We start from the raw sequence: 20,490 nt of genomic DNA on the forward strand, positions 1-20,490 counted from the left end.
CTGCACGCTATTTATTGGTGTTACCTTCTTCTTGAGAAATAATGTGCTTCCCACCTCTCAGGTTAGCTTGAGACCACTCTCTAAATGTTTTATCAAAAACTGTATTGTCTGTAGAAAATCAAAAGCTCCTTCTTGATTGCTGTAGGTAGCTTGTAAATGTGATGAGGGCATTCCCACCCCAGGGATGCTCTGCCTCAGCAGCTTTCCTCTAACAGAGCGATCTCAGCAGGGAAGCAGAGGTGGGACCTCTGTCCCTGCCCCAGGGCCAGCCCTGTGCTGAGGTCCCTGCTCTCACAGCGGCCCTTCCATTTGGAGACCCCAGGAGGCTGCAAGGGGCTGACCAGGCTGAAGGCTAATCGCCCCAGGCCTGAGGGGTGGGGAAGGGCAGCAAACTACACTCCTATTACACTGCCCCATAACTTGAGCTACATCTGCTCCAACCCCTCCCTGAAAGTGCCATCCCTCTCCCACTCATGTGTTTCCTAAAGACGCTTCTTGGTCCTTTCCTGCAGAAGGAGTGAGTTTGAATACAGCTGTGCCTGTGGTATTTACTCTTCTACCATCTTGTGCTCCCTGCACTGGGTTATAAAATCAGGAGCTTCCCTTTTCCTGGAAATTGCTCTAAACTTAAATTTTTACAATGTTCTAAAGTAACGCTTTTTTAATTTAAGAGGCTTCCGGTTGCTCACAGTGTTTTCATGACTGACAGAGTATTTTATGAATCACAGGCCATAAAATGTGCATAATGTGCAAGGACTACTTCTTAAGCTGCCCTAAAACCATCCGTGACATACTGATGTTTTAGGTGTCAAGTTGGGCGCTTGGGGTGCTTTTCCCATCGTAGCTTTGTCCTGCTTTTTCAGGTTTAGGAACACGTAACGTCACATGGTCAGAGATCCCATTTCAGCTTCAAGAGGGGATAGCGTGTACAGGCCCTGTGCATGTGAACCCATGGCCTTTTTTTCCCTGAGTTACAACTGAATGATCAAATCTTTAAGGCTTAAACTATGTTTAATGCCAGCCTCCAAAAGTAAGCTAGGAATCATTTTACATTCAAATAAAGATAGCACAGTTCTACAGTGATTACTTTCCAGCTCGCTCCTCAGGTTTGCAGGCATCAGTGCTGGTGCCGTGACAGAGCTAGAGTATGTGGCTAGTGACCTGAGGAACAGCAAGCCCATGTTTGCCCTGACTTAAATGAATTGTAGCTGCTGTGCAGCCACACTAGAAATTGATATTCTGAAGTTACAGGAAGCTGACAGACCAAGCAATCTGCTGCCAAAGAAAAGTCCCATTGCTGCTTCCCTATTTCCAAGGTTCAAATAAATGTGACATAATTTGTCCCCTGTCTTATTTCTAAAGGTAGAGGTAGATTTCCCTTGCACAGGACATACGACAGAGCAGAGCAATAAACTTGTGTGTCACCATTTCTTTTTTACACTCCAGAAAGAATGAGGAATCCTTTGTTCCCGATAAATCCTGAGTGCTGGGGTTGAATGAACAAATGAAGCTCTGGGCTGAGTGCAGATCTGGTCTTTCACTGAGGACTGTCAGTATCATCACTGCACAGGTTCCAGAGGCAAACATTGTTTTACAAGTGAATATAGAGTAAAAGCGATGGTACCTACATTGCACGTGACTGTGTCACTCAATTCAAAGTATTCATATATTTCTGGGAATGTGAGTAATTCTTCAGTCTGTTAGGTTTTATTTGGAGCCTGATGCATATATACAAAATCTGTGGGAAAATTTAAATTGTCTTCATTGTCTATTTAAAAGAAGACAGTGCCAAAACAGAATGTCATCACCATTTTTGTATTTGTTGATAAGAATCTGTGGAACCACTACAAAATAGTAGAGATTCCACAGCAGGGACTGCATATTGGCCAGATTTCTCAGCAGGGACCATAGAGCATATTCCTTCTTCATTTTGTCTCTCTGCCAAGGAAGCGATGCAGATCACCTTCTTACCACAGAGAACTCGACGTTGTGTGTTGTTGCTTTGTTGTCACAAGAAGCGTGCGCGCATGTGTATATAGGTAAGTATGATTCATTAGTACGAGCCCTACCATTTTGTGTCACTGGCTAGCAAAGTTTCCAGAGGTGGACATCAGCTTAGTCTTCAATGCACAGGAAGAGCAATAGTACCCCCATTTGATGCATGTGACTGAGAATTGAGATAGTTGCTTATGCTGGTTGGATTTAGTTGTATTCAGGTTGACAGAAAGAAGTTCAATTTTCATGACCTCCCGGCTGTTCCAGAAAGAGCCTACTTAATGAAACACTTTACCATGATATTTGCTGTGCTCTGAATTTATTCCTTATACTTAGCAGAGAGATTACTTCTTAAATAAAGGTAAATGTATCTATTTATGCCTACCCACTGATCTTAGCAGTGCTATAAGTGGTAATAAAGAGCAGCCATAGAACCACTTGTGCCTCTACATCAATGCCAGGATAATCTTTATTATAAGTGCTGCGCTTTAGCACTTATCACAAGGATTCAACTCCTCTCAACTTATACAAATACGACAGATGATTTAGCTGTATCGTGGTGTATGTTATTTATCTGCTAACCTTTATTTCTCATGAGATAATGGCAAAATGGTTACTTTATTTTTGTTCAGGTTATATTTCTGAAAGTGTTGGCACTCAAATCCTATGGTTGCATATCCAGAAGCTTGGTTTTAATTTTGTGAAATGTTGGTCGTCATAACTACTGTTTTTTTAATTTATTTTTTTTTCTGTGGCTACCTTTTCCCAACATACAGGGAATGCAGTTAATAAAAACTGAAAAATAACCATCATCTCACTGTTGCTGATTGCTGTGACAGGATATGAAAGCAATATAAGCTACCTTTTTTTCTGATACAGTATCAACGGGTCCTAAAATGCAAACCTTTTCCAAATGAAACAGCTGATGCAAAATGCTGCAGCTCAAAAAGGGGAAATGTCCATAAGGTCAAAGCAGGCATAACTACATCTATGAGCCTCATGACTTTGCGGGAAGGTGCGAAAGACAAGACTTGCTGCTTTGGCTGATGATATACATACATCTGGCAAAATAAAACTTGAGGTTTTGCTGGATCCATCTGCCCTTGGTCCAGAGGTTGTGCTGGCTCTTCAGGAGACACAGCTAGGCATGATGGAATACCTGTGGGAAGTCATGATTTTACTCTCTGAGAAATCTTAGTGTTTATTCATTAGAGATTGCTATGTTTTTCACTGATCCATAGGCTAAATTGATGGAAGTGTTTCTTAGGGTCTTTTTTTCATGGACTGTCTTTTCATTATTTTAGTAAATTTAAAGAGCCAGGAAAATGGCAAACAGAGTAAATAGATTTTCTTTTCATATTGAGAACTTAAGGTCCTTTTGGGAGATTTCTCTCATGAGAGAAAGTTTGGGAAGTTATGCCAATCTTTGTAATAATTTGAATTACATTTACATGAATATTATACTTGTACAGAATTGTTCAAAGGAGAACTGTGGAAATTTTGAATTTCATAGAACTCATTTATATGGCTCTGATAAAACAACATAACATGTCCTATACTAGGAAAGATAGTAGGTATAAGTAGGACTCAAAGTTCATGGCTTGTTCCTCAGTTGTCCCTCTGGTCCTGCAATATTTGCCGTTTCTCTAACACATAGCTCTCTGTACAGTCTCTAGATGAGATCTCAAGTAAGCTGATTTTTATCAAGCCACTGGGTAAATCTTACCAAGTAATCTGACAATTTTAGTACTGTGCCGTGGCAGCTTGACCTATGTAAGTCAGGGATTCCTCTATCACCAGCATATCAAAAAAACTTCTTGGAGCATTCTTTCAGCACATGCCTGTTAAAGTTAAGAGAGAGAAACACTTGCTTTCAGTGTATTAAAAATGCAGTAACTGTTACGTGAAATTAGGCGATAAGCTCTATTTCCATTCTGGGTTTGTCAAGGCTTTGAAGACAGCAGCTGTGTGCGCCTGTCGTGGCATCACATTGATTTTATGTATGTTCTTCAGTCCATAAGGAAATTTGTGGCAGGTTCTTCCTGAAATCTATTACAGTACTGTGAATGTAGTATTTTAGTGGGACAAACCCATGAATTCCCTGTATTAAGGGGTTTTGTCTGTACAAAATATTTAGCAGCATCTGTGCTCAGTATGTTCTTGCTGCTTTTATTTCAGCTCAAAGACGTGCATTTTCTCTTAGTGCGAGTGCTAAAACAAGGCAGTATGTTTTTCTTTATCATATTTAGTATTGCATGAGGAGTAGAAAATCCTCAATTCAAGCAGATAAGCCTGAAAGGGGTTTCAGCTGCTTGTCTTTAGCAAAAATCTTTTCTCCACCTGTTTTCTTTTTGTTGGTGGCATTTTTTTAATAAACAGTTTGTGTTATCAAGACAACAGGAGGGTATTTTTGTCTAGCATGACAGACATTCTGGCTGGCTGACCCGTCAGTTTGGTGTAAGATACAGCAAGAAAAGTAATAAATTCTGATCAAGGCAATGATGTGATTATGAATCATTCTTATCCTGTGAAAAAATAATGATGTCCTCTGTAGGAAGCATCATTCCATAAGCAAAACCAGATTATGGAAAACTGCTCCAGCACAAATGTATGCTCTCAAACAGGCATTGCATCATCCAGGAAAGTCACAATGGCAATCCTTTCCAATTAGAGACTAAAGTAGTCAGCTAATCAACTGGCTTTTGCATTAGAGATCTCCTTATCATGTGCCTTGCCAAAGATTTAAGTCAAGAACAGGTTTCAGAACTAAGCATCCAGTTTGCATAAATGATGGTTGCTCTTGTGATGCTCCTCTCTCAGGAGAAAAGGCACTAGTTTCTGCAACAAGACTGAGAACGCTTCATTTTACAGATTCTAGTTTTTCATCAGCTCTGTAGCCTGGGAAGAGCAGAGCATATTGTGAATACTTTGCAGTACTCACAATAGTCCTCATATCTCATTCTGAGGTCATTAGAACTTTTAGCTCTTGGTCTTTTATGAGTTGCCCTCTGAAAGAATAAGATGGAGAATAAAATGTTTTCTTCTATCTGAGAGCCAAGTTTGCTGCAGTGTTCAGCAAGTAGAAAGCGTAGGTGGTACTGAAATTGCCAGCTCACTCCCCTGACCATCTCAGTGATTGTCTTCACTGCCTGATGGCCTCGATAATGACAGCTGACAGGCTTTGGGCCCATTATAAAGCTTGTATTTTAGGCCAAACATTCTTAGGTACTTCCATTTTTAAAACGGATTTTCACTTTTCCCTGGTATGAAGATATGCCATATTAAGCTCTTCTATAAGGATTTTCAAAGAATCCAAATTTTCCTTTCTTTTACCTTTGTTAAAGCATAGGGAGAAATCACTGGTGAAAGCAGATTAAGCCAGGCTTTTACATCAGGAGCAGTATAAGGTACACTGCTTAATGCTATTTGTGCTGATTTGATTTTGTTAGACGAGTAAAACTGAGGAAAGAGAAAGCCAAATTCATACTGAGTCAGAAACACTAATACTTAAGGGGATTGTTCTATATACTGCATATTAAAAGAATAAATGATTTTTCATATAAAGAGCACTGCACATTGTCATTTTTAGAACAGCCACTTATATCTGTAGTGCTTTTCTGTTTGTTGTAAAGAAAGACAATGTTTTAAATAGTGGTATTGGAGAGAAGATGAATAAAGCTCCTTCTACAAGGTATTTCATTTGAGGAAAGCAAAAAGAAAGGAAACGTGTTTGATGGTTTGGTTTTTTTTTTTTCTCCTCATTAGATGTTTGCAGATGAAATTGCATTACTGGAATAATCTATTTTAAAAACAAAACGTAAGTGCAATTCTTTTACTGCCCTGTCCACCAAGGGAGTGATCCTCTGAGGTTTTTTCTGCCAGAAATTCAGCTGTCAGTACCCGAATGGTACTTGAGTCTAACTACTCTGTTCCAAAACCAGCACCTACCCTCTACCCTGGGGATCATATGATGCATATGGTCATGCAATAAGCTGGTCAGGAAATGCAAATTCTCATCAAAGTTTTTCCTCCCTCACTAGAATGATTTATGATGTGCATTGTCTAATATTAAAAAAAAGTACGGTCACAATGAAGCACAGCTCAGACCCACTCTATCATATTGCCTATGAATTATGATATTACCAGCCAAAATTATGGCCCTAGGAGTTCTTGGAAGGCTCCAATCCACTTCAGCAAAAGAAACTGCAGTTGTGTCAATAGCCTGGCTGCCCTGCCCACCCAATCCTCTTGATATTTCTGTATCTCAGCCAAGATTTGGAAGGGAGATGAAACAGGGAAAGAATAGAGAGACCAGGATGGCAGAACATGTTCCTGTCTCTGTAGCCTTCTAGCACATGTGTAAAAGAGTCTTCCAGATGATATAATGTTATAAAAATACATAGAAAATAAAACTACCTGAAATCCTGAACTAGGTGCTGTGGAGGAGCACAGTGCAGTAACACGTCAAGGTATCACAGGCCCATTTGTTTGTTCTTGTACTTGCAGTGAAGCCTGCGGACCTGCAGTTTTACAGAAATTATTGAATATCCTCATGAACTGAACTGGAAGACAGGTCAGAGCCCCCTAGACCCTGTCTCAGCTCCTCTTCAGTGGTGCTGAACCTAGCTCTGAGTGTATGCTCGCTCGACACTGTTTGTTTACCCATCCCTCTCTGAAGTTTCTCTCACTGATTACTTCTGACAGCTTACTATTCCTGCTAATTAGGTGACAATTTAATAATTGATTTGTAGGTGTTTGCTAATTAAAGTTAATCATGAATGCACACTTGTAATTTTATCTCATTTCAAAGGAGTGTGATCACAGCCAATGAAGAGAGGGCAGGAGGGAATGATTCAATGTGTGTGCATAATTTTCTTGAAAACCATGTAAATGCTTTTCCGATTTTTAAATGCAGTAGCTTCATCTACCAGTTAAGCTGAAAATTCTGCCAGTAACTGAACAGAGAATCAGTTATTTAGTCTAATGAAAATCCTACCTTAATGGCTAAAAGCTAAGGACTGGGAGCCCTCAGACAAGTCTTCAGGAGTATCAAGCACATGGAATGCAACCTGTGGTGACATAAGTGAGAGCTGGGCTGTTCAGAATTCATCAGCGCCAGCCTCCATACTCACATTTCTGTACCTGTATTTATTCCTCATTCTCCCACCTACAGTTTATCCTGTAGGTGTAAAACATTGGAGAGTTTTAGTCTAACATGTCTGTAAGTGTTTGCAGATTCTCCTCCTGAGTTAAATGTTAGGTGGTAAATATATCACAGGTAGCTTTTGCAAGTTGTCCACTGAGAGCAGTGAATATAACCTAAGTGGATGTCTTCCTTGTCATTATGCCAGTGAATCTGAACTCTTTCTTTATGTGGGGTTCTAAACCATTGTATTTGCACCTAAATCTTGCTGTGTATTATTCTTGGTGCAATTGCAGGTGACCTTTGATTGACAGTATATTTGTCCATGCCTTTTAATCTCCCCTGGATTTTCCTAGGAATCGAACTCTCCTGCTGGTCTTTTGGAAATAAAAGGGATAAAGGATGTACAAAGCTGCCCTGCAGAGAAGGACCTGGGGGTGCTGGCTGACAGCCGCCTGAACATGAGCCAGCAGCGTGCTCAGGTGGCCAAGAAGGCCAATGGCATCCTGGCATGTATCAGCAATAGTGTGGCCAGCAGGAGCAGGGCAGGGATGGTGCCCCTGTGCTCGGCACTGGTGAGGCCGCACCTCGAGTACTGTGTGCAGTTTTGGGCCCCTCAGTACAAGCAGGACATCGAGGTGCTGGAGCGTGTCCAGAGAAGGGCAATGAAGTTGGTGAAGGGTCTGGAGAACAAGTCTTCTGAGGAGCCGCTGACGGATCTGGGGTTGTTTAGCCTGGAGAAGAGGAGGCTGAGGGGAGACCTTATCGCTCTCTACAACTACCTGAAAGGAGGTTGTAGCAAGGCGGGGGTTGGTCTCTTCTCCCAGGTAACAGGCAATAGGACAAGAAGAAATGGCTTCAAGCTGTGCCAGGGGAGGTTTAGATTGGATATTAGGAAAAATTTCTTTACTGAAAGAGTGGTCAGGCATCAGCACAGGCTGCCCAGAGAGGTGGTAGAGTTGCCATCCCTGGAGGTGTTCAAAAAACTTGTAGGTGTGGCACTTCAGGACATGGTTTAGGAGGCCTGGGGGTGTTGCGTTGGTGGTTGGACTTGATCCTAGAGGTCTTTTCCAGCCTTAATAATTTTAAGTATTTCCTTCTTTTCTCTGAGTATCAGGATAAGATGATTTTGAGTTCAGTTGATAACAGGGATTAAACTGGTTTGGAACTGGAAAAAAAATAACCTTAGTGTAAGGAAATGTGGGCTTGGCAGTTACTCTGTGGTCATGGCCATGAATAGCAGTGCCCATGCGGAGAGCCACAGTGAGGGTGCAAGTGTAAAGGAGGTGTGAGCTGGTGAAAGTGCAGAGCTACAGCTGGGGAGACCACCTTGTTATCTCCTGATCTGGGCAACAGGGGATAAGTTATTTGCCTGTTCTAAAGGAAATAAATGGGTAAGGAGGTTTGCTTTCACTTCCCATCTCTGCAGTGGACTGGCAACCAGCCAGACAGAAGTGTAGCATGGGGAACCACTTGCATGCAACTGAGCAGCTGTGGATTAGTTGCTCACACATGAAGGGGGGCCTGAAGTGCATTTAGCACCTTTGTTACGTTCCTGCCACCTTTACTGCGTGTCCTGCTTTCCTCACCCCTAGGTGCATAGTACTGAAGCGGGTGCCCCTTTCTCACCACGCTAGAACTGTCACGAAGTGTTTGTAAGAGGTGTTTCATTTGAAACTGAAGCGTGCTAAGTGCTTCAGAGACCTCAACTTCAGTGATGGCAGTGTAAGTGCTTTGCTGAGTAGTGTCTTACAGATTGCAGGTATGCATCATAGGGCCGTTTGTTTTCCAGAGGTTTTGTGTTTTGTTCCCCCACCCCCCTGCCCCCCCTGCTTTTGTTACAGTTCTTAGTAACACGTCATTAGATTTGTTCACCTGTTTGTACCGCTTACATTTGCTGAACCCAGTCCTGCCCTGGCTCTGTGCTGGACTGCAGCCAGGCACTGTTGCACAACAGGAGTCAGGGTTAGCAATCATCTTCAGTCGCACCAGTTTTACATTTTGGAGCTGCTTCAGGGGTGAGTAACAACATGAAAGTAATCGTATATAGGCTTAAAGTACAGGATGGATCAAAGGAGCAGGAGAGCAACTAGCGAGCTCAATCCTGTGAAGTTACTTGGGGTGGCTGCATCCCTGGCTGCAGCTAATCTGTTGTGAAGTACCTGAGCTGCTCCTTCAGCAGGTCTGTTCAGATGCCTACCTCAAGCTAATTTTCACAAAATATAACTAAACAATGGCTCAAAGAAGAGAGAAGGCAGAAATGTGAGGAGTAGGAAGCTTTTCAAATTGGTTTGTGCTGCATGTCTGTGATGAGTTGCTCTGTGCCCCTTTGGTGATGCAGAACAGCCATAAAGCTGGTATAACAACATGGTTTTTTCTGGATTTACTGCTTCACCAGAGCAGTACGGAGCAACTGGAGTGTAATGATGAATCAGTCCTGTTTATTTAGGATTGTTTTGCATACTTGATCTTTACAGCAACATTATTAATGGTTAAAACTTGAGAAACATTCATCCTTGTTTATAGTAGAAGCTGAAATAATTTGAGAAAAAATATGTTTTCCTCTGATGTTCTTCCACTTTTTCAATTAAACCACATTTGAATTTTGAATCTCATGAGACTCATTCCTCATTAGCTTTTCTCAGGGTTTTGTGTGTGTTTGTGTCATTTCCCCAGAGGTGAACTCCCCAGGGCTAAGAGTCAACTTTATGTATCCTTTAAGTATGAGGTAATAAAGAACACATGCATTCAACAAATAGAAAGGAAGGACAATGCAGTAAAAGTAAAGTCATCACCATGTGCTGTTATAATTATGTGTCTTATCTTCTTTCTATCTCTGCTTTACTTCAGATATCCTCCTACATACTTTTCAGTGCATACATTGTGCTTAACTGTAAGTTAACTATGTACTGGACCAGTTCTTCAGCAAACAGACTGTGCCAGTGATGCAGAAATTCGAGGTTAACAGTGTACATGTGACGAGTCCTGCCGAAGACTTTGGACTGTTTCCATTAAGTTCAAAGGTGAATGTGGAAATGAAATCTAAAATCTGCGGCAAATTATCAGCTGGATTCTTTAGTACCTGCTGGAAAAGTTTTGGTTCAGTGCAGATCTTCTCTTGGCCATTTTCCGTTGTATTACATTTATTGCTCCACTGCAACTTATAGCAATAAATGACAGCTAAATTTAGAGCATCTCCCTTCTTGATGGCATTTGATTAGTAGTTTTCTAAGGCAGTAGTTTTAAAAGGCAAAAGTTGAAAGTGGGGCTTCACTTATTTGTGTTCAAATGGAAAGACTTTGTCTCTACCCACTGTCAGTTTATGGGGGGTTATGTTTATTCATTTTCAGCCAGCTCTAAAGAAAAAACTTAGTATCATAAACACCTAAAACTGAAATGCAGTGACATTAAGTAAAATATAATTTGTCATAATACCTCAGGTATTTTTCTCCTATAGATGGCTTCACCATCCTGAAAGTCAAGGAAGTGTCTGTATTTGCCATTTGACTTACAACCCACAGACAGAGCCAGGCTCCCTTTATTGCAAAAGAATGGTTCACAGATATTATCCTGCAGTGTTATGAACCCCCCCCCACCAAAGAGAACTCGATGTACATCTACCTCTCAAGGTCTGTCTGCAAAACAAAGCCGCCAGCTCAGGGGGTCCTGTATGGCAGATGCTTTACTCCAATGCACCGTGCTCCAGAACGCACAGAATGGTAGATATGCAGGGTTTGCAGAGGGAGCAGACTAGAAGCCACATGGAAAATAAGTTGAACTTAAGCTGAAATTTGGATTTCATGTCTTTTGGTGTCTGTGGTAATCCACTTAGTTATTAAGAGCAAATTCTAATGGGAAATAAGCCCATTATTACATTCTGACACTGAAAACAGTAATTCCATTGCTTCACTAAGCAGGTACCAATAAGTTCTGACCCCATCTGAAATATTTTTCCTAAGTCATATTATTGCAAACATCTGAAATAAATCCACCCAGGAAATCTGATTTTTTAAAAAACTGCCGGTGAGTAAACACACCTGGAGAGACATCCTGCTACCACTCCTTTTTTTATCAGGTTCTACAGTGTCAAATGTCATTAAAGTCAGTTTTAAAGAATGCATCATTTTGACTCATTTGAGAAGAGGCACCCTTGATGACTTTAGAAGAATCCATGCAAATTTTAGATTTTGTGTGTATGTGTAGTTGCTGTGCAATTTCCTGTAAATTTCTGCAAAGTTAGTGGAAATAATTTTGTAGTAAAGTTTATCAGTATGCTCCTATGGACTCAAAAGGCTCACGTTTTTGTAGTATGAAAATTGAGCTCAGTTTAACTTGCTCAGAAGCAACAGTTTTATTCTTTGCTTAAAGAAAAGTAAGGAGGCTTTATAGATATCTGGGACGGGTTTTGCCACTTATTTCTTTGAAGCCGGAACATCATCTTTTGTTTTTCTTTTCGGTTTCCCCCTCAGTGAACTTGTCCTGCCTCTGGGTTCTCAGCATCAGCCTGTTCTGTGTTGTGCCTCCCCAGGAGTGTCTGCTTATGGGCTCGCCTCCAGCAGTGCTGCCCGCATCCCTCCCGGTGCTGACCCCGGGGGCCTCGGCACCCGGGTTCCGCTGGGTCTCACCACCACGGTTTGGGGGACGCTGTGAAGGCAGAGGGTTTGCAAGGCTGCTGGTGAGCCTCCAGCGCTGTCAGGCTGTCTGGCTGGGAAGGAGGGTGTCGTGTGACTACTTTGAGGCCAAGTATGTGCAACCGGGTTTTAAACAAAATCCTTTCAGCCTGAGGATCACTGACACAAAGCCTTCCAGGTTTGCCTTAGAACCAGGTTTGAGTGTGTGGGTGGAATGTTTAAGCATATTTATTTGATACGGCTGCCGTTTCCACGTGCAGAAAGCACCTGGTCGTTGACAGCTCCTGCTTTCCGTCCCTACGAAGCGGCTGGCCCGCCTGGGAGAGCAGCACTGGCGGTGGCTGCCAGAGGCACTGGCCTGCGCCGGGGCTCTCACCCGGCCTGTCAAAACACTTCGAAACTGGGTGTTCGCTTAACAGCTGCGGGACATGTGTGGAATTGGCATGAAGCTGCCCTTGTATTTCCTCCTTTGAGGGAGGAAAAGCGCCCAGTGCTGCAAAGTGAAATCGCAGCTCTTTACTAGTGGTAAGGAGGAAAGCGCTAAGCTGATCTGCTAAGCAAATACAGAGCAGCCGGGTTTGCACTGAGCAGAGGTATTAGGGTAGCAGCAGCTTGGTTTTTTGTTTGTTTGGGTTTTTTTTTTGTGTGTGCGTTTTTGTTTTAGGTTTGTTTTTTTTTTTCCAATTCTACTTCTCCAGGTTCAAAACCTGGTGAATCCCCTCAGAGGCTCCGTGGGTCTAGGCTGAAGTAAAACGAGCAATATCTTGCTTTTCAGTTTTCCAAAGAAGTGAGTGCCAAAATACACCTTTTAAAAGGATAACTTTTGAGGTTAAAAAGTTGCCTGCTTTCTCATGTGTGACCCTTTCACCTTGCTCTGGTACTGAGAATTGTTTATGTTTCTTCAGGTAGATCTGAAGCGATTTTGTTCTTTTTTCCTTGAGGTTTATTGCAGGATTTATACTGTAAACTGTAAAGAGACTTTGGTAGTTAATTCAGTTTGTGGCTCCACATTAACAGGGTCATAATGACTTTATTTCTTATTTGGAGTCAAAGATGTCACAGGTATTACCAGACTCAAGATCTCTGAAAGCACAGAAGCAGTAGTACATTTGCTGTACAACTCCATGGATTTCGTAAATAGAGTTGAAACAACCTGATAAAACGAATACGTGCTATTTTCTGTGAAAATGTGCTTCTTTTTTTTTTTTTTAAATCCTTGATAATAGTTTTATTCAATAGTTTGAGTCCAAGAACATTCTTTTAACACAGCTATAATTGCTTATGAATATTCTAATTATGGAGAAGGCTTGTCTTCATAGAGAAAGAGGAGCGTTGTTGTGTGACAAAGACTGTGGGTGGGTAATCAGGACTGTAGAATCTGAAATACTCTTTTTTGCCATTGACTTTCTGTTTGACTTTCAGCAGTCATTGGTACTTTTCCTGCTTTGATTCTTTTAAATATGTCAATAATAGAAACACTCAATATAGAGGGATGCTTAATATTTGCAAAATGCTTTTCAGCTCTTAGCAGAAAAATGCAAAGATAAACCAAAATTAATTTATTAACTTGCTAATTATTAATTTTCTTCGTATTCTAAAATCAAAAAGAAGTTACTTTTCAATGGTTTCTTGATGTAAAATTGCTAATAATAAGGATATTTGAACGGTCTTATGGGTATGCAGATACTGACACAACAAAAAGCAATACAGCTTTTTCTTTTAATTTCTGGATTCTTCCTCCTTTTCTAATAGCCCGCTTGGCTTACTATTGAAGTAAGAATAAACTTAGTTCAATTATCCATTGCCTTCAATAAAGAGTTCAATAACATCAAAACAGCAGGTATTTGGGGGCTTTCAGTAAATTATTAAAAAATGATTGAATACTCTGTGACCAAAGGAGTTTGAAAGCATTTTTGGTTTTGGGAATTGCCTCTCTGTTTTCCTCAATAAATATGATTGGATGTATCTTACATTTCCGTAGGTTTTTCTGGATTTTATGCTGCTTTGAATTATTCATAAAGCTTCAAATGGAAACAGAGAGTCTAGGTAGAGTTGAGAAGAAAAAAATATACACATAATATCCACAGTAAACATATTAGAGCTACACAGAAGTCTAGTGAAGCTTGAAATACAGGTGAAAAATACACCTTTTTTTGCTGTGTGTAATCAGTGTGACAGTCACCAGTTCAGAGGAAGAATGACTAAACACTGATTTCTAGTCATGTCCCTCATGTTAGGGATATTCTGACTTCCTACCAGGAGAAAGAGGTTGGGAAGAAAAAAAACCCATACACAACCCTGTCTGGGTGACCCAGATTGCAGAGCTTAAACTCCTCTCTCCAAGGAAGTAGGGGCTTTTGAAATTTGGGACCTTCATTTCTTTCAATCTTCTTTTTTAATCTCTTTATAATTGTTAAATTGATGCAATCAATATTTCTTCTATACATTTTCTAAGAAAGATGTGTTTCTAATTAACGCCACAAAGATTAATTCAGGAACTTCCAGTCCTGAAACCATTACCTGTTAAAATGTGAGGCTCACGTGAAATTTGGAAGAGTACAGGGCAGAATTTGTGCTAGATGTTCCTCTGTGGTACACATAGTGAGGAAAATTTTCCTTATGTTTTGTTTTTTAATCACAGTATATCTCATGCTTGGTGTGTGGGTGCTTTGTGCAGGTTACATCCTCTTCAACTCTTACTGCCTGAAGTTCACTGTTAGTGCCTTCAGTGAATTTAGTGCCTTCAGTGAATTTAGTGCCTTCAGTGAATTAGGTTTGTCCACTGATGTGTGACTTTATCTCTTCTTTTATCAAAAACCTGATGAGGTAATTGCAGGTGAAGCAGTGCAAACACCTTCCCAAGATATTGGCTGAATTCTTAAAAGCAACGCTTAAAAGGTGGTTTAGTCCTTTAGAGTAATAACAACAGGTAGGACAAGATCTGCAATACACTTCCTGCACTGAAGTAATTTTAAAAATCCTTCAAAATTTATATGACATTTTAAGAAAGGAGTACATCTTCTGTGTCACTGGGTCAAGTGTACGGATAATATCAGTTATGGTAAACCATGCAGTATCATTTAGAGCTCCAGAAAGTAAAACGTCCGATATCTTTTAGCCTGAGAGAGGAAAAAAAGTCATTAATCATTGAGGAGCTTTCTTAGGATACACTTAAGCACACTATGTTATGAAAGCAAAATAGATGTCAATTAACTTTATTTACTGTGGTTTTGTGATGGTCTTTTACTTACTGAATTGCACTGAAGGAGCAATAAAACATGAAAATGATTACATCAGTTCCAAATCCCTTTATTTTGCATTAATTTGGTTCTAGGCATGTGCTTCAGCTGACATCCACTTGGTAAAATGAACTGCTGCTTTCCCTTGTACTCCAAGCTGTGAGCTCAGCATCACTTTGTGAAACACAGTTTGAGAGACAAATGTAGGTTTATGTATGTATGTAAGAATTATCGATGCGTCTCTGAAAATAGGATTTATGTCCTTGGGCTCTGTCAGACAGGAGGAGGAGATGCATCCTCAGCACTTTCACCCAAAGATGGAAGGCGCTCGCAAAGCCAGTGGTTATGGCTGAGACGCAGAAAGAAAATGCCAGAGCACATAGCCTGCAGTGATGGCATTTTAGCACTTAACATGCACACGGCAGCAAAAGATATCAGTAACCATGTGCAAACCTTTATGGCAGCCCCTGAGAGGTCATGGCCATCATATCTGACAGTGCAGTGCTGTGTCTGTGATAGATGTGTGGCACCCCTAGCCTCCCAGGAGTCTGGGCTGTTGAAAGAGAGAAAGCATTACTGCCTTCCTCTCAGCATGGACTGGACTGGTATGTCAGACGTGCATGTGGTAATCTTGGTGAGAGAGGAGGTTATTTTGTGCTCAGAGTCTCTAATAAGGGCAATTCATGTGAAAACTGTTTCTTCTGTGTGTATAGAAAAATAAAAAGGTTACCTTTGAGTGTTAACCTTGTTTTAACCTGTATTATGTGAAGATGCACTGCCAAAATACATGCACTCAGATACAAAAAGTACAAATCCTATACATACATAAGAATTTATAAAAATCTATTAAAAAAAAGCCCTAAATTTTTATCATACCGTGGACACATAACTTGACAAAGGTTCATGTAATGAACCTCTCATGCTTTGTTGTTCATTATTAATTAATGAAATATTGAAGCTATTGGTACTGTTGTATTCCAAATCAGTGATTTGAGATGAACATATTTAATGATGAGGCTTCAGATTTTTTTCCAAAAAGATAATCTATTAGTTTCATGTGCAATAAAGGGATAATATTTAATGCCTCTTTAGTTATATGTGTCATGAAAAGTGAGAATATTTAACATCAAGTGGTCACAAGAGAACCTCTTCTCCTACCCCTTATTCCTGTTTCAGTTCCTGCTTCTTCCTCCTAAGCCTGTTTCAGTCATAGGCAGACACCCTGACTCTCGGCAAGGCTGTGCTACTGGTACATCTCTGTGCAGCAATTAAGTATAAAATGACTTATTAATCAGTTTATGGATGGTGTATACGTACATATGTGTATGTATATATATGTGTGCACTTCTAGTATTTTGCTAAGATAAAATGCTGTTTCTATTAAAGCTTTGCAACCATAATTGATGATTATAGTAAAATTCACTTTTTCTTTTCTTTGACTGAAATACAGTTAGTGATATTTCATTCCACTGAAACTATTAAGGTACAATAAATTCACTGACAAAAAACAAAATTGGGAAAATGTCGCCACATTATGATCTACTTAAAAATGCCTTGAATTAGCTCCTTCAGGGCAATGCAAATGACTCTGGTTCTGTTTTTATGAGCATTTCTTGGAAATAAGTTCCAAATAAACTTATTTAGGGTGATTGAGTTAACAACAAAAATAAATTTGGATTTCAGTAGAAAAATAGAGACTGTGGGAACAACAAACAATAATGGTGCTGCTACCCTAATCACTGTGGACAGAAAAAAATTGCTTTAAGGAAGATGTGCTTCATGCTAACATAATACATATTTAATTTCCCTCATTTGATGTGAAGAAAATCAGATAAATCGATGCTATCTGTAAATCCAAAATTAAAACCACATGTGTAAAATAAATTCAGATGATTTATCAGTTGGATTAAGTGTGCTTCTCTCTAAAAAGGGTATGAATAAACCCAGTACATAACCTTTATTATACATAACAGATGTTATGTTGAAACTATCCCCTGTGGAGTTTATTTCACAGTTAAATACATGACCTATTTGTCATTTTTCATATGTCATGTGTTTATGATCTTTAGCTCTGTCAAATCAAATGCGAGTTTATGGATTTCCCCTAGCTTTTCTAGAGTCCAGTGCAGAGGACCTGCTTATCAAACTATTCAGTGGACACCCTGGCAACATTCAGCAGCAGAGGAATTGCAGGGACAGAAAAATATCTCCGGTTTCAGTGAAGAGCTGATCAAGCAAACCTTCATAACTACATGTTTTCCTGAAACTGGGCAAAACCCTTAGTGAAAGATATGTAAATATGCTTAGAGTTACATGAGTTTGCAGGAGTTTAGGACCCTTCTTAACTTGCCTGAATTCATGTTTCAAAATCCTAACTTTTTCACACAGACAGAACTAATACAGGTAGGAAATAAAACACATTTTAAGCACCTCTTGTTCTCTGCCAAGGGTTTCCCTCATGTCTGTAACAGAGATACAGACTGTTAATATTTTTTCTCTAGATGAAGCCCATGCCTGTGATCCAGTTTTGCACGTTTGCAGAGGAGAGCAGAGTGCTGCTTGTTCCGCTGACATGATGCAAAGTTCATCAGCAAAATAGCCTCAGGGTGGACACTGGGCCCCCACAAGCCCACATCAGGGTCACTCCTTCCAATAGGCAGAAGCATCTTCTAGCCAGGAGATAAACGTGTGCTGCTTGTCTGTGAGATAAGCAATGCCTCTCAGTCCACTGGGGGGGCAGATAGCATGTCTTTGTGTCCAAATTAAAAATTCAGCCGATTATTGCAGGAGGAAGGGAGTGGATATTGTCAGAGCTGTAATATAGAGCAGAAGATAGGAGATATAGGTACAGGAGAACTATTATGATAGGAGGAGTCACTGGGAAGAGAATGGGGTAGGAAAAAAAAATATCATTTTGTGTTGATATGCCTCTCTCTATTACCTGCCCTAGGAATGCTTGTCCTAGGTCCTTGATCCTGAAGAGGATATTTGTTTAGTGGCAGTTCCTCTAGTCCCACACTATTGATATAATGCAGTCAAGCCTCTCTAAAGTATTGATCTTGAGGGTAAACATTACAGAAATGTAATACCTGTAAGCAGTGATGCTGAGTGCCATTCATGTGTAGTCAGCCTGAAGCTTTGCTAAGCCTACACTGCAAGCACACTGGGACCTGCATCTGTTCAGGACTCCCTGCACGTGGTCTCTGCAAGCTTCCATTTTGGAGAGTTTCCAGGAAAACAGGAACAGGGTTTCTCTCTCTTCATGCTTAGGAACTTACTTTTTAGTTCGAAGGTTGAAATTGTACCTAATACCCCATTCCCATAGAGATGCTTATAGGACAGAAATAAACCTGGCTTCCTCCGCTTCTCTCTGAAGACTTTTATGGCAGAGTCATTATCCATGTGTTTTCTCTTCACGTTCTTTGAACAGAATGATCCTGTTTTCACTACAAGCTTTTTCTTTCTGAAATACTGTGACCAGCAAGTCAACCCCAGTCACTCTGAAAAGGATTATTACTTATTCATTAATTATGAATTATTCATAGTTCATTACTTATTACTTAACCTTCAAAAGAAAGCAGAAGGTCACATGACAATAGGACTTTGTGTATGTGATTTATTTACAAAAACTTGTAAGAAAAAATAAGAATATATTTTCCCTGCAAGTTTGTTAGCTCCATGTCTGACAAGGAGAAAAGATCTTTCCTGCTGTCCCTGTATTGCCCTTGGTCAAGCTGGCAGCTTTTGCTATCATAGCCCTGAAAGCCTGTTCACTATGATTCTGGCTCCACCAGTTTGCCAAAGTCCTGAAAGGTTTAATATTCCCTCATCTCTGTCCCCTGCCTTGGCGGTTATGTCACAGGCCGGACAGGGCCAAGGAGCTGTTCCTGTGTGGCTGCTGGATTGGCATTTATTATTTGCTGGGGTGCTCCTAAGTAGCTTCGTTGCTTTTCTATCTCTGTATAGAACAGAGATAGAAAAAAACCTGTATAAAACCTGTAACATTTAATTCCATAGCAATTTGCTCTGATTCCAAACACACAGTGGTTGGCAGCCAATTCAGAAAATACACAGTGTATTTTCGTAACTATGCAGTGTTTCCTTGTTCAGCCTGGCATTGCACGCTACCTTGACAGAAAAAGGTAAATTTGAAGATGGCCATAAAATTTATTGTTAGCAAAGAATAAAGAAAGAGAGAAAGAAAGAAAGAAACACTCCTGCTCTCTAGGTAGGAGGAAGGTCTTCTACCAAAACAGTCAAGTGAATGGCAATGAGAGAAGGCTCCTTCAGCCCCAGCTATGGTTTACTGAGATTGTTAAATAGCTATATGCCAGTTGTATTAGAAGAATCTCCTTTAAAACATACAAAAGGAAAAAAATATGGAGGTTGAACTGAAAGGGAAGGCCAGTGAAAAGCCGAGAAGCTGGGAAACGTCAGGGAGATTGCTGCAAGGAGCTGGGGTTCTCTGTCACTCTCAGAAAGCCAAACCCTCCTCAGCTGTGAGAAAGTTAGTCATGTACATCTGTGTCTTTTTTCTTTGGTTGGTTTTGTACCTAGTACAGATATGTCTGCATTTAGCATTCAGAAATCATTAAATTTCACCAAGTTATTCTTGTGTCGATCTAAACCACTTTAAATTAAAGAGTAAGTGACCTTCTGAATGAAGTACAAGACATCAAGTGATAGAGGATCTGTTGCTTCTTTCAGTGGTTTTCCTGGTGGATGACTATACTCGGTGACAATGTGTGCATTTTGCTTGTTTTCAGATATTTATTTCAGCTTCAGGCCACTAACTCCATTGCTCTTCGTTGACAGAATGAAGATTCTTTTAGTATTTTCTCTTTTTGATAGTGCAGATACACTAAATAGATTATGGGTCAGTTTTCTTTTGAGTAAGGTAGAGAAAATACAGTTTGGAAAAAACAATAGCTCTCTATTCTGCAGCTACTCTTAATTTTCTATTTCTTTTACATTTTGACCAGAATTGCATGTATTTGTTCGCTATAAGTTCTCCCAATTTTATCTGCAGAGATAAAATTACCTCCTCCCTTTATATGTATGTATACACATCCCTTGTTCATATGGCTTATTACCATTTATGAAAGGATTGCTTTAGGAGCATCTCTTGCTCTGCTTGAACCAATAGGTCTTCATATTCACTACTTTCTAGGTTGGGTACCTGCCCACTAGATAAAGACCACCTTTAAAATTATTTGTCGCTCGGATCCTGAAACCAGAGCTTTCCAGACCAAACACTCCCCCAGAGGAGTTCCACAGACTTCTGTGGGATTTTCTGTGGGGTCAGAGGTTTCGCTTCATGTAGCTGATGACAGGAACAGGCCTTGCCCTAGGAAATTGTATCCGCATGTCTTTTACCATTAATTTGCATGGAGTCTTATATATAATATATATTATATATATATAATATATATATTATTTTTTCTGCTTCTCTGCTGTGAAACTCATCTGGTGACACCAAAAG

The 20,490-nt window shown here is 40.2% G+C and overlaps 1 protein-coding gene across 5 annotated transcripts in view; it reads left to right on the forward strand.

Annotated features, from left to right (window-relative positions):
• Nucleotides 1–20,490, forward strand: part of CHRM3 (cholinergic receptor muscarinic 3) — a 291,335-nt gene that overhangs the window by 182,464 nt on the left and 88,381 nt on the right. The window contains exon 1 of one of the 5 annotated variants that reach the window (XM_064445771.1): nt 9,075–9,156. The exons of the other annotated variants lie outside the window; for them this stretch is intronic. The gene's annotated coding sequence lies outside the window, so the exon portion shown is untranslated. Of the gene's footprint in view, nt 1–9,074; nt 9,157–20,490 lie in introns of those variants that run through there. 5 annotated transcript variants of the gene reach the window in all.

Source organism: Phalacrocorax carbo, chromosome 3 (genome assembly GCF_963921805.1).
Source record: "Phalacrocorax carbo chromosome 3, bPhaCar2.1, whole genome shotgun sequence".
NCBI lineage: Eukaryota > Metazoa > Chordata > Aves > Suliformes > Phalacrocoracidae > Phalacrocorax > Phalacrocorax carbo.